This window comes from Paramormyrops kingsleyae, chromosome 9 (assembly GCF_048594095.1).
Source record: "Paramormyrops kingsleyae isolate MSU_618 chromosome 9, PKINGS_0.4, whole genome shotgun sequence".
NCBI lineage: Eukaryota > Metazoa > Chordata > Actinopteri > Osteoglossiformes > Mormyridae > Paramormyrops > Paramormyrops kingsleyae.
The window spans coordinates 786244-795796 of NC_132805.1; the positions used below are offsets into that span (position 1 = coordinate 786244).

The 9553-nt window shown below is 39.7% G+C and overlaps 1 protein-coding gene across 1 annotated transcript in view; it reads right to left on the reverse strand.

The window, feature by feature from the left end:
- LOC111850403 (uncharacterized) overlaps nucleotides 1-1879 on the reverse strand; it is a 49731-nt gene extending 47852 nt beyond the window's left edge. The window contains exon 1 of the mRNA XM_072715957.1: nucleotides 1872-1879. The gene's annotated coding sequence lies outside the window, so the exon portion shown is untranslated. The remainder of the gene's footprint in view (nucleotides 1-1871) is intronic.
- Between the last annotated feature and the right edge of the window lie 7674 nt (nucleotides 1880-9553).

Consider the following 9553-nt stretch of genomic DNA (forward strand, 5'->3'; position numbering starts at 1 on the left):
CTTGTTAAATTGAATAAACAGCTCATCCCGCGAAAGCTTTTAAACACCTAACGTCAGGACAGCGATGTCGCGTCCGGGACTCCTTTCCTATGTTGTGCCTAATAGCATGGGCGTCGCCGCCATTAAATCTGAGGGGGACGTGTCCCCCTCACATCTCATAATTATTCGTTTAGACCCCCCCACATTCAACATAAAATATTAGTTTTATGCCAGTGTGTCCCCCCAAAATGCTTGCCCCTGCCTAATAGTCAGTACATATCCTCGCCCACAACGTGGATACTCCTTACGCTGACTTGTAAAAATTGGCATATTTCCCTTATTAATTCTTATTTATATTCTAATGGGAATTTTACCAGGTATAAGCTTTCAGTCGGTTTCAGCTTTTCAACCTTTACCGGACCCTTTATCAGTTGGAGAACCTCACCAAATTCGGTTTCCAAATAGAATATAACTACAGCAATGCTTAGGGTGGCAATTCATTTTATTGTTTTGGAACGAGTCACGATAAAATGAATTTAAAAAATTATATAGCGAACAAGATACAGAGTATAATTATAATAATTAGTGAAACAAAGTGAATATCTTACCCCAATAGACATGGGCTGTTTCTCTAGCAGGTTGTGCAAACGAGGCTTCTTGATCTCGAGGACCTCATGTACTTTGTACTGCTTAAACAGTGGCTCTGTCGCCTCAGACTCTTCTACAATTTCAGACGCGGCCATGGCGATCAGCCTCTTTTCCCTGAGGAAATATGTAGATTTTTACCTGACGGTTGTTCAGGTCAAACAAACGTATCTGCTTATTCAGTACATTGTTCGCAGTAAGCTTGGGGTAGGCTATATCCCGGGATGCAGTATCGGTAAATCCATTAGGCGACATACAGGCGACCATCTTTTAAGGCGCGAACTTATCAACTTATCAAACCATGCACCGGCGCCACCCCGGCAAACTTCAGCGGCAAATTTCACTTTGTCTCGGTGAACCTTATAAGGCACAAGACCCTGGACGGGATGGCAGTATACAATGTATCATCCATCCATCCATCCATCCATCCATCCACCCATCCATGCATCTTCTGATCTAAGAAGGGTGACAGGGGCCTCGAGCATTTCCCAAACAATAAAAAGCATATAGGCATAGTCAGGGGCGGATTAAGGTGTACAGAGGCCCCTAGGCTACAGTAGTCTGTGGGCCCCCCAACCCCGCCTGCCTCCGCGCCAATGGGGGCCCCCTTGCAGGCTGGCACACGTGGGGCCCCTAGGCTTAAGCCATATCTAGCCTGTGCGTTAATCCGCCCCTGGGCATAGTACACCCTGGAGCTAATTACACTGTACTGTTCCATGATTATTATAAAACAAATAATTATGATATATTTTAAAATGCTTGATCATCAGACATTCGGTTTTATTCCCATAAACGTATTTTACATTTACTGAATAGTGGATACACTGGATATATGTGCCGTATGACATTTAGTTCCACATTTTAATTACACATATAGCTCAATGTTCATTTAAAAGTTAACCATATTTTCGTTTAGGACTTATTTCGTTGTTACTCTTCAGGCCCTTCTTATTAATGTCCTAAATGAGAATTTAAATCGCTTCGTCAACAGAAGCAGAATGAAGAATGATTGATTGCATATTAATAAACCTTTAATGGCACCAAAATCCTAGTCCTATATAGTTGGTAAATTGTATATTATATAACCCAGTCCAACAAAGATTACTTGAAATATAATGAAGGGTTTTATAATTCATAATAGTACCTAAGGATTTTATGTAATAGATTTGTTTTCGGCTTTGACATTGGTTATATTACTTTCCTATGAATTAAATGTTTTTTTATTTACATATTATATTCTTACTCACCCGTTTGTTTTTCCGTCGCTCTGTCGCCGATGAATAAAGACCTACCATCAGGCCTCTTCCCTACACGTCCGCAACCTGATCATGTGGTTGGGGAGGCGGGTGTCAATCGCCGCGGATGTTATTTTTCAGTGACTAAACTTCCGAGAAGGAGTTACGGTGTGGTTGTGGGTTGTGAATAGATCATGCATCACATCAAAAACACTGCAGGTGCCTGATTATCCAAAACTCTCTTGTACTTTTGGCATTTCTCCAGTGTTGCAATTCTTAAAAGTCCGTGTTAATTTTCGGAGCTCATCACACAGTCCGAGAGTCTTATTTCTTATTTACAGCGATTTGCACAAAAAAACCACCAATTGTAAAATGGCAAATTCGAACATAGACGTATTACTGCTAAAAGTTTTTTTCTGCAAAAGTGCTGTGGCGGCCCCTCGACCTTAATTAGTTCAAAGTTTATTTTCAGTAGCTGAGATGTTGAAACAGCCAGGAAAGGGAAGTGTAGCTGTCGTTACGCCATGAAGGTATTAATTCATGTCTTTAGTTTTCCGCAACGTGGAGTACAGGCCTGTGTGTGTGTTGGTGTGTATATACATACATACACACACATAGATCAATACATACATTTATATATTCATTTAAATAATACAATTATATGTACATTTCTTAAGTTCTTAAATAGCATGCTACAAGATATATAAAATGTATACACTCACCTAAAGGATTATTAGGAACACCTGTTCAATTTCTCATTAATGTAATTATTTAATCAACCAATCACATGGCAGTTGCTTCAATGCATTTAGGGGTGTGGTCCTGGTCAAGACAATCTCCTGAACTCCAAACTGAATGTCAGAATGGGAAAGAAAGGTGATTTAAGCAATTTTGAGCGTGGCATGGTTGTTGGTGCCAGACGGGCCGGTCTGAGTATTTCACAATCTGCTCAGTTACTGGGATTTTCACGCACAACCATTTCTAGGGTTTACAAAAAATGGTGTGCAAAGGGAAAAACATCCAGTATGCGGCAGTCCTGTGGGCGAAAATGCCTTGTTGATGCTAGAGGTCAGAGGAGAATGGGCCGACTGATTCAAGCTGATAGAAGAGCAACTTTGACTGAAATAACCACTCGTTACAACCGAGGTATGCAGCAAAGCATTTGTGAAGCCACAACATGCACAACCTTGAGGCGGATGGGCTACAACAGCAGAGGACCCCACCGGGTACCACTCATCTCCACTACAAATAGGAAAAAGAGGCTACAATTTGCACGAGCTCACCAAAATTGTACAGTTGAAGACTGGAAAAATGTTGCCTGGTCTGATGAGTCTCGATTTCTGTTGAGACATTCAAATGGTAGAGTCAGAATTTGGCGTAAACAGAATGAGAACATGGATCCATCATGCCTTGTTACCACTGTGCAGGCTGGTGGTGGTGGTGTAATGGTGTGGGGGATGTTTTCTTGGCACACTTTAGGCCCCTTAGTGCCAATTGGGCATCGTTTAAATGCCACGGCCTACCTGAGCATTGTTTCTGACCATGTCCATCCCTTTATGACCACCATGTACCCATCCTCTGATGGCTACTTCCAGCAGGATAATGCACCATGTCACAAAGCTCGAATCATTTCAAATTGGTTTCTTGAACATGACAATGAGCTCACTGTACTAAAATGGCCCCCACAGTCACCAGATCTCAACCCAATAGAGCATCTTTGGGATGTGGTGGAACGGGAGCTTCGTGCCCTGGATGTGCATCCCACAAATCTCCATCAACTGCAAGATGCTATCCTATCAATATGAGCCAACATTTCTAAAGAATGCTTTCAGCACCTTGTTGAATCAATGCCACGTAGAATTAAGGCAGTTCTGAAGGCGAAAGGGGGTCAAACACCGTATTAGTATGGTGTTCCTAATAATCCTTTAGGTGAGTGTACTGTATATACACAATATATATGTTGTAAATGTTCTTTCCCATATTCTTTGTTTTAAATTTAAGGCGATCGTTGTACTCTGGTTGTGCTCAAAGAAACTTGTAAAACAGGGACGGCTCAGCTCAGTTGTCCAGATCTCAGGTAAGGAGTAAAGCATGAAGATGGACTGGCATCCATGTTAACTGTAATTCAGGTTTCAGTGCATCTTACATGCATGTACTTGGATTTGCATCGAACATTTACTCACGACTGAGGCCGTTTCAGTTAGTGGCCCTGATGTGCAGCAGTAGCTGCTCCTACCAGGTGACTTATTAGTTTACTTTACTCAGTGATTTTTTTTTCATTTAACAAAAGCAATAAAGTGGTGTTTTTATGAACCCTTTTAATCGCATGTAGTGCCTGGTACTTTTCCGCCTCGATCTGCTTTCTTCGCTTCGCCCGAATCGTCGTCAGTGAAGCGACGCAGCGCAGTCGATAGGGGTGGATCTGTGTGGTTTGTCCCCTTGGTCTGGGGTTTTTGTCATCGCGACTTTTCAGTCACCAAACCCAAGCGCAGTACAATCCTGCACAGCTGAAGTCACCAGGTAAGACAGATTCATGAACTATTAAAATATTTAAGCAGAGCTATTAATAAGAACGTTTTATTTAATAGAGAAAAATTATCTGATTTTTGCTTGTTAGTCAGTAAACGATATTTTTAAACAAACAAATAAATAAAGTCACACCGGTTAAACATCAATTCTGAAGCTACAAACGACCTACACATCTCCAGCCAGACCAGATAAAACATCGAAATATCTGAACAATTTAATATTTTAGTACGAAATTATGATAAAAGCGATGCATTTCATTTCATGCTGTTTATAAGTTGGAAGATGGTCAGAATGTGTCTCGTCAGATTTAAGTACTATACTTAATATGATTAAATAGCCAATGAGGTTCGTCTTGTAAATCCTTTTCTTTTCAGACAGATACTGTAATGGACACATTTAAATGCGACGAGTGTATTGTCATCACGATACCGCTGGTCAAGGGCGACCGCGGGCAGTCAGAGACCTTGACGCCGGAAAAGTTTCACTGTGTTTTTAAAGATTCATACAAGGTATTTCGTAAAGGACAGCCCAAAGTGCTAGGGGTGCGTCTTCTTTATTATTATTATTATTATTATTATTATTATTATTGTTGTTGTTGTTGTTGTTGTTGTTATTACTAAACTATTATTATTATTATTACTGTTGTTCTTTTTTGTTGTTCCGTTAACAACAGAAATAATAAATTTCATTTCTCGGCTTGTTTCTTCTTCAGATTGCTCAGATTGTCACAGGGCTGCTTGTTATCACTCTCGGCTTGGTGCACATGTACAAAATACCAGGTATCCTGACATATACAATGCCCAGCCTTCTGGTAATGTATCCTTTACTTATCTGGCAAAGTGGCGTGTTTTTCAATATTATATGGTGTATGTAAACTCACCCTGATTATTGTGTTAAATCAGTTCTCATAGAGAGAGATCTCCCATTTGATTGAATTGATATTTAAACTGCGGATGTTATCAGCTGGAAAAAACACTTCCGATTACTAAATTTATTACTTTGTATTTATTATATTTTGTAGTTTGTAGCTTCTGGCATAGTATCATATGGCGCTGGGCACTCGCCAAATATGTGCGTGGTAAGTCTCAAACGACGCCTTTCCTTCGTATGTTAATAGAGATTTGTTAATGTTTAACGATAAATCCCAAATAGCAGGTACCTACACCGTCAGAATAAAGGGTACAGCACGGGTATAGTTTAGTTCCTCAAGGTACAAACAACATTAATGTACCGCTGATAGTCAATAAAGGTCCTCAGAGTCCATTTTGTTGTACCTTAGGCTAGAAGGTGCATTTCCCTGTACAGGTATGGTACAGTTGGCAGACCCTTGAGGGTAAAGCCCCAGTGAATAGTAATTGTACCCTCAGAGGTATATGTTGGCATTTTTATCTGACAGTTCTCAGCTCTGGTATGATAAATTCACACTTCCACTGGGTGAACAAATGTGTGCTGTTAAACTCACCTGTACCTGTGTTTTCTTTTGCTAACAGACCAGAACTTCATTCATACTGAATATCACCAGCTTATTCTTTGCTTTGATTGCTCTGGTTTTGTGCATAACGAATATCTATTTGGCAGGGCCATTCCAATGGTATTCTGATGTAAGTCTACTAGCCCATAGATCAGGGGTCTCCAACTCCAATACCTGGGCCAGGTGTGGTTCATCAGAAGCCAATTATGATAGAAAACCAACTGGATAGTAGCTCTCCAGGACTGGAGTTGGAGACCCCTGCCATAGATGTTAAGATTCTATATTTAGTTATTTTGGCAGATAAGTCCAGCATTAAGGCTATGAGAGGGAGTAATATTGTCAAATGTATTACAGTTTGTTTCATAATATATAGAGGCTTCTGTAATTTTATTACAGTTTTGTTTCTTATGACAACCCTGTACTGTGTGAGTGTTTTTGTAAATGGATGCAGGTCTATTTTATTAATACTGTGCAGTCAGATGTCTATAGCAATTTTAATTCATCATATAAATGGTTTGATAGACTTCTCGGCATGAGTAGGTCTGTAACATGCATTTATATACCACATGGAATGTCCATACTTCACTTTTACAGACTGGCAAAGGGATCAATGTGATTATTGCAATTCAGCTCTCGCTGGAGATGCTTGTGGCGACAGTTTTAATTTACTGGGAGAGTAAAGCAGTATGCAGGACTGACTTCAATACCTTGGTATGATATTATATATATGTATATATATATATATACATATATATATATATATATATATATATATATATATATATATGCATATATATGTGTCTCTGCATGTATAACTATGTATAACAATAATTATTAGATTGCCTAAAGACGTTAAATGCGTATTAATCATGTCACTAGAATTATAAAAGTTAGTCAGTATAGATAATTTTATTTTTCTTCATTCATTTTCAGCCTTTGATCAACTTAAAGTACGTCTGAATCCAACAGTGACTGGATTTTTGTCCCTTGGAAAGTTGTGTCCGTGAGACAGTGATCATCCTCTGAAGGTTTTGGTCTGTTTCTTATCCTAATGACTTCTACAAGGCAGAATGAAGAACTCCAGTCAGGAATAGAGAAGTGTTCTGAAAATGGATTACTGGCCCGTCACACAGGAGGGTTATAACTCTCACAAAGCTGAAAAACAAATATTCACCATATAAATTTTTTACTGCAATGTCGCAACAGCAACAACAGGCATGTAAAACTGCAGAAGTTACCATTTCAGGAAAATATAGTTTTAAAAAACATTTAAATGTACTGTATATAAATAAATATTTGCAGGCCAAATAAGTATGCTTTTGCAGGGAAAACTCAAAACATTTACATATATTTCCATCTTTAATTTTGTATCCTATGTGAGACACATTGTCCTGTATTGATATTGTGAACCGTGATGAAAATAAAAGTGGTGATTATTATCATTTCCTCTTTAATTAATGCTCTCTGGTCCTCATTGTATATATGTGAAATATTTTTAGGGTTTTTTTGTTTAGATTGAAAAAATGTTTGCTACAAAATGTTTGCATGATTGATTTCATTTTCACCATGTGTTACATTTTTGTTATTCTTTGCCGAAAATAATGGGGTTATTCAGAAAGATTTTATACATTCTGGTACAATGCATAATCAAAATGTGAGTTAAATAAAGCAATCAGTCTAATTTCTGTTGGGTGTGTCTTTCTCTCAATACTCTCACAGAAGCACATGAAGCAGCACTTTGCTCAGTGTCTGGTGCTGTTTTCCATCCCTTTAATATCTTTCTAAGAGCAGGGATTTCGGTGTGGACAGCAGGGACATGTCCCTATCAAACTGTAGGAGTATGTGTGTGTTTAGGGGGGCAGGGGGTTGGGGGCTGATTTGGCCCCCACCAATGCTGAAAACAAACCTATTCCCTTGCATTTGCCCTTTATCCTTCATCCTAAGATCCTTAGAGATTCAGTTTCAGAATGATTAATTTTCTAAATTTATTTTTATACAGCACCTTTCACAACACATTTGCTTATGATCAATGTGCATTTAAAAGTTAAGTATATTTTCATTTCGGACTCCGTGTAAAAGTAAAGGTTCCGTTTTTTCAATGCAATTAACAGCTTAACAGATACCCAGAACGTAAACCGATTAGTCTGTTTCTATTATAATCCTTTCCACGCATTTAGGAGTAAATTTCAGTAGTAGTTAAACTTAACATTGGCTTCATTGATCAAATTTAGCATCGCTCTTTCAGATTTATAGCTTTTTTTTTTTATAGAGAAACATTGTTTCTCTTCAATTCCATCTTATTAATGTCCTAAATGAGCATTTAAAATCAACAGAAGCGGAATGACGAATGTCTGAGATGCATATTAATAATACTTCATTAGCACCAAAATCTTAGTCAACAGATAGTTGGTAAATTGTCAATAAACATAATTTACTAATCAATTGTTATGCTGCTAGCTATTTCTATCAGATAATATTATACCTGAAAATTAATTTCTAGATATCCATCTATATATATATATATATATATATATAGCCCAGTCCAATAACGATTACTTGAAATACACTACTCACAATAAGTTAGGGATATTGTTATTTACATGAGTGTTTTTCCTATTTGCTCTGAATTTTAATGAAATAAGTAAAAGTTCCCTTTGATATTACTAATAATGTATGAGAAGAAACACCATTTTCATTAGTTTAATATTTATTACCCCAAAAATTTAGACAATAACAGGGACAGCCTCAAATAACAAAAATTGACAATGCCAGTAGCGGGTGTTTCCACCATTTGCCGCAATGACAGCTTGACACAAGTGCTACACGCAGTTCTGCCAGGTCACGTGGGGGTGGGGTACGATCATCCATTCTCTGCTTCAACTGGTCCCAGACGTGCTCTATGGGGTTCAGGTCAGGGGACATTGATGGCCATACAATATGAGGCACTCCAACCTCCTGAAGTCGAGCTGTGACAATTCTGCCACGATGTGGTGGAGCATTATCATCCATGAACAGAAAGTACAGGGTGTGCTGGCGGAATTGGGGGATGATGATGGGTTCTATGATGTCTCTGAGGTAAGAACGTGCAGTGACTGAGCCATATACAGTAACTGGTGATGCCTGCCCAGACTGTTGCACCTCCTCCACCAAAGCAAACCCTGGGGACCATGTTGACCTCAGTGTATCGCTCACCTCGCCTTCTCCAGCAATGCTGACGACCATCATTTCTGTGCAAGGTGACCCGACACCCATCAGTGAACAGGACGGTAGACCACTGCTGCATTGTGCAGGTCACATGGTCTTGTGCCCACTGCAAACGTTCACGGCAGTGTCTTGGTGTCAGTGGAGTCACCTGCAACGGTCGTCCGGCATTCAAGCCAAAGCGGTGGAGTCGGTTGTGAATGGTTTGTCTGGAAACCCTAGTACCCCTCGCATCTCGTAAACGGGCCTGCAGCTGTGTGGCAGTTGCATGACGATGTCTGAGTGCATAGGTCCTTAGGTACTGGTCATAGTCGCGGTCTGTCACTCGTGGGGCTCCACTCCTGGGTCTGTCATGAACTCTGCCAGTAGTTCTGTGTCTTGATGCAAGTCTGCTGATGACACTTTGAGACACACCAAGTTCACGAGCAACATCTGACTGCCTGCCACCGACCCGAAGGCGCGCCATGGCCAGGTGGCGCTGCTCGTCCGTTAA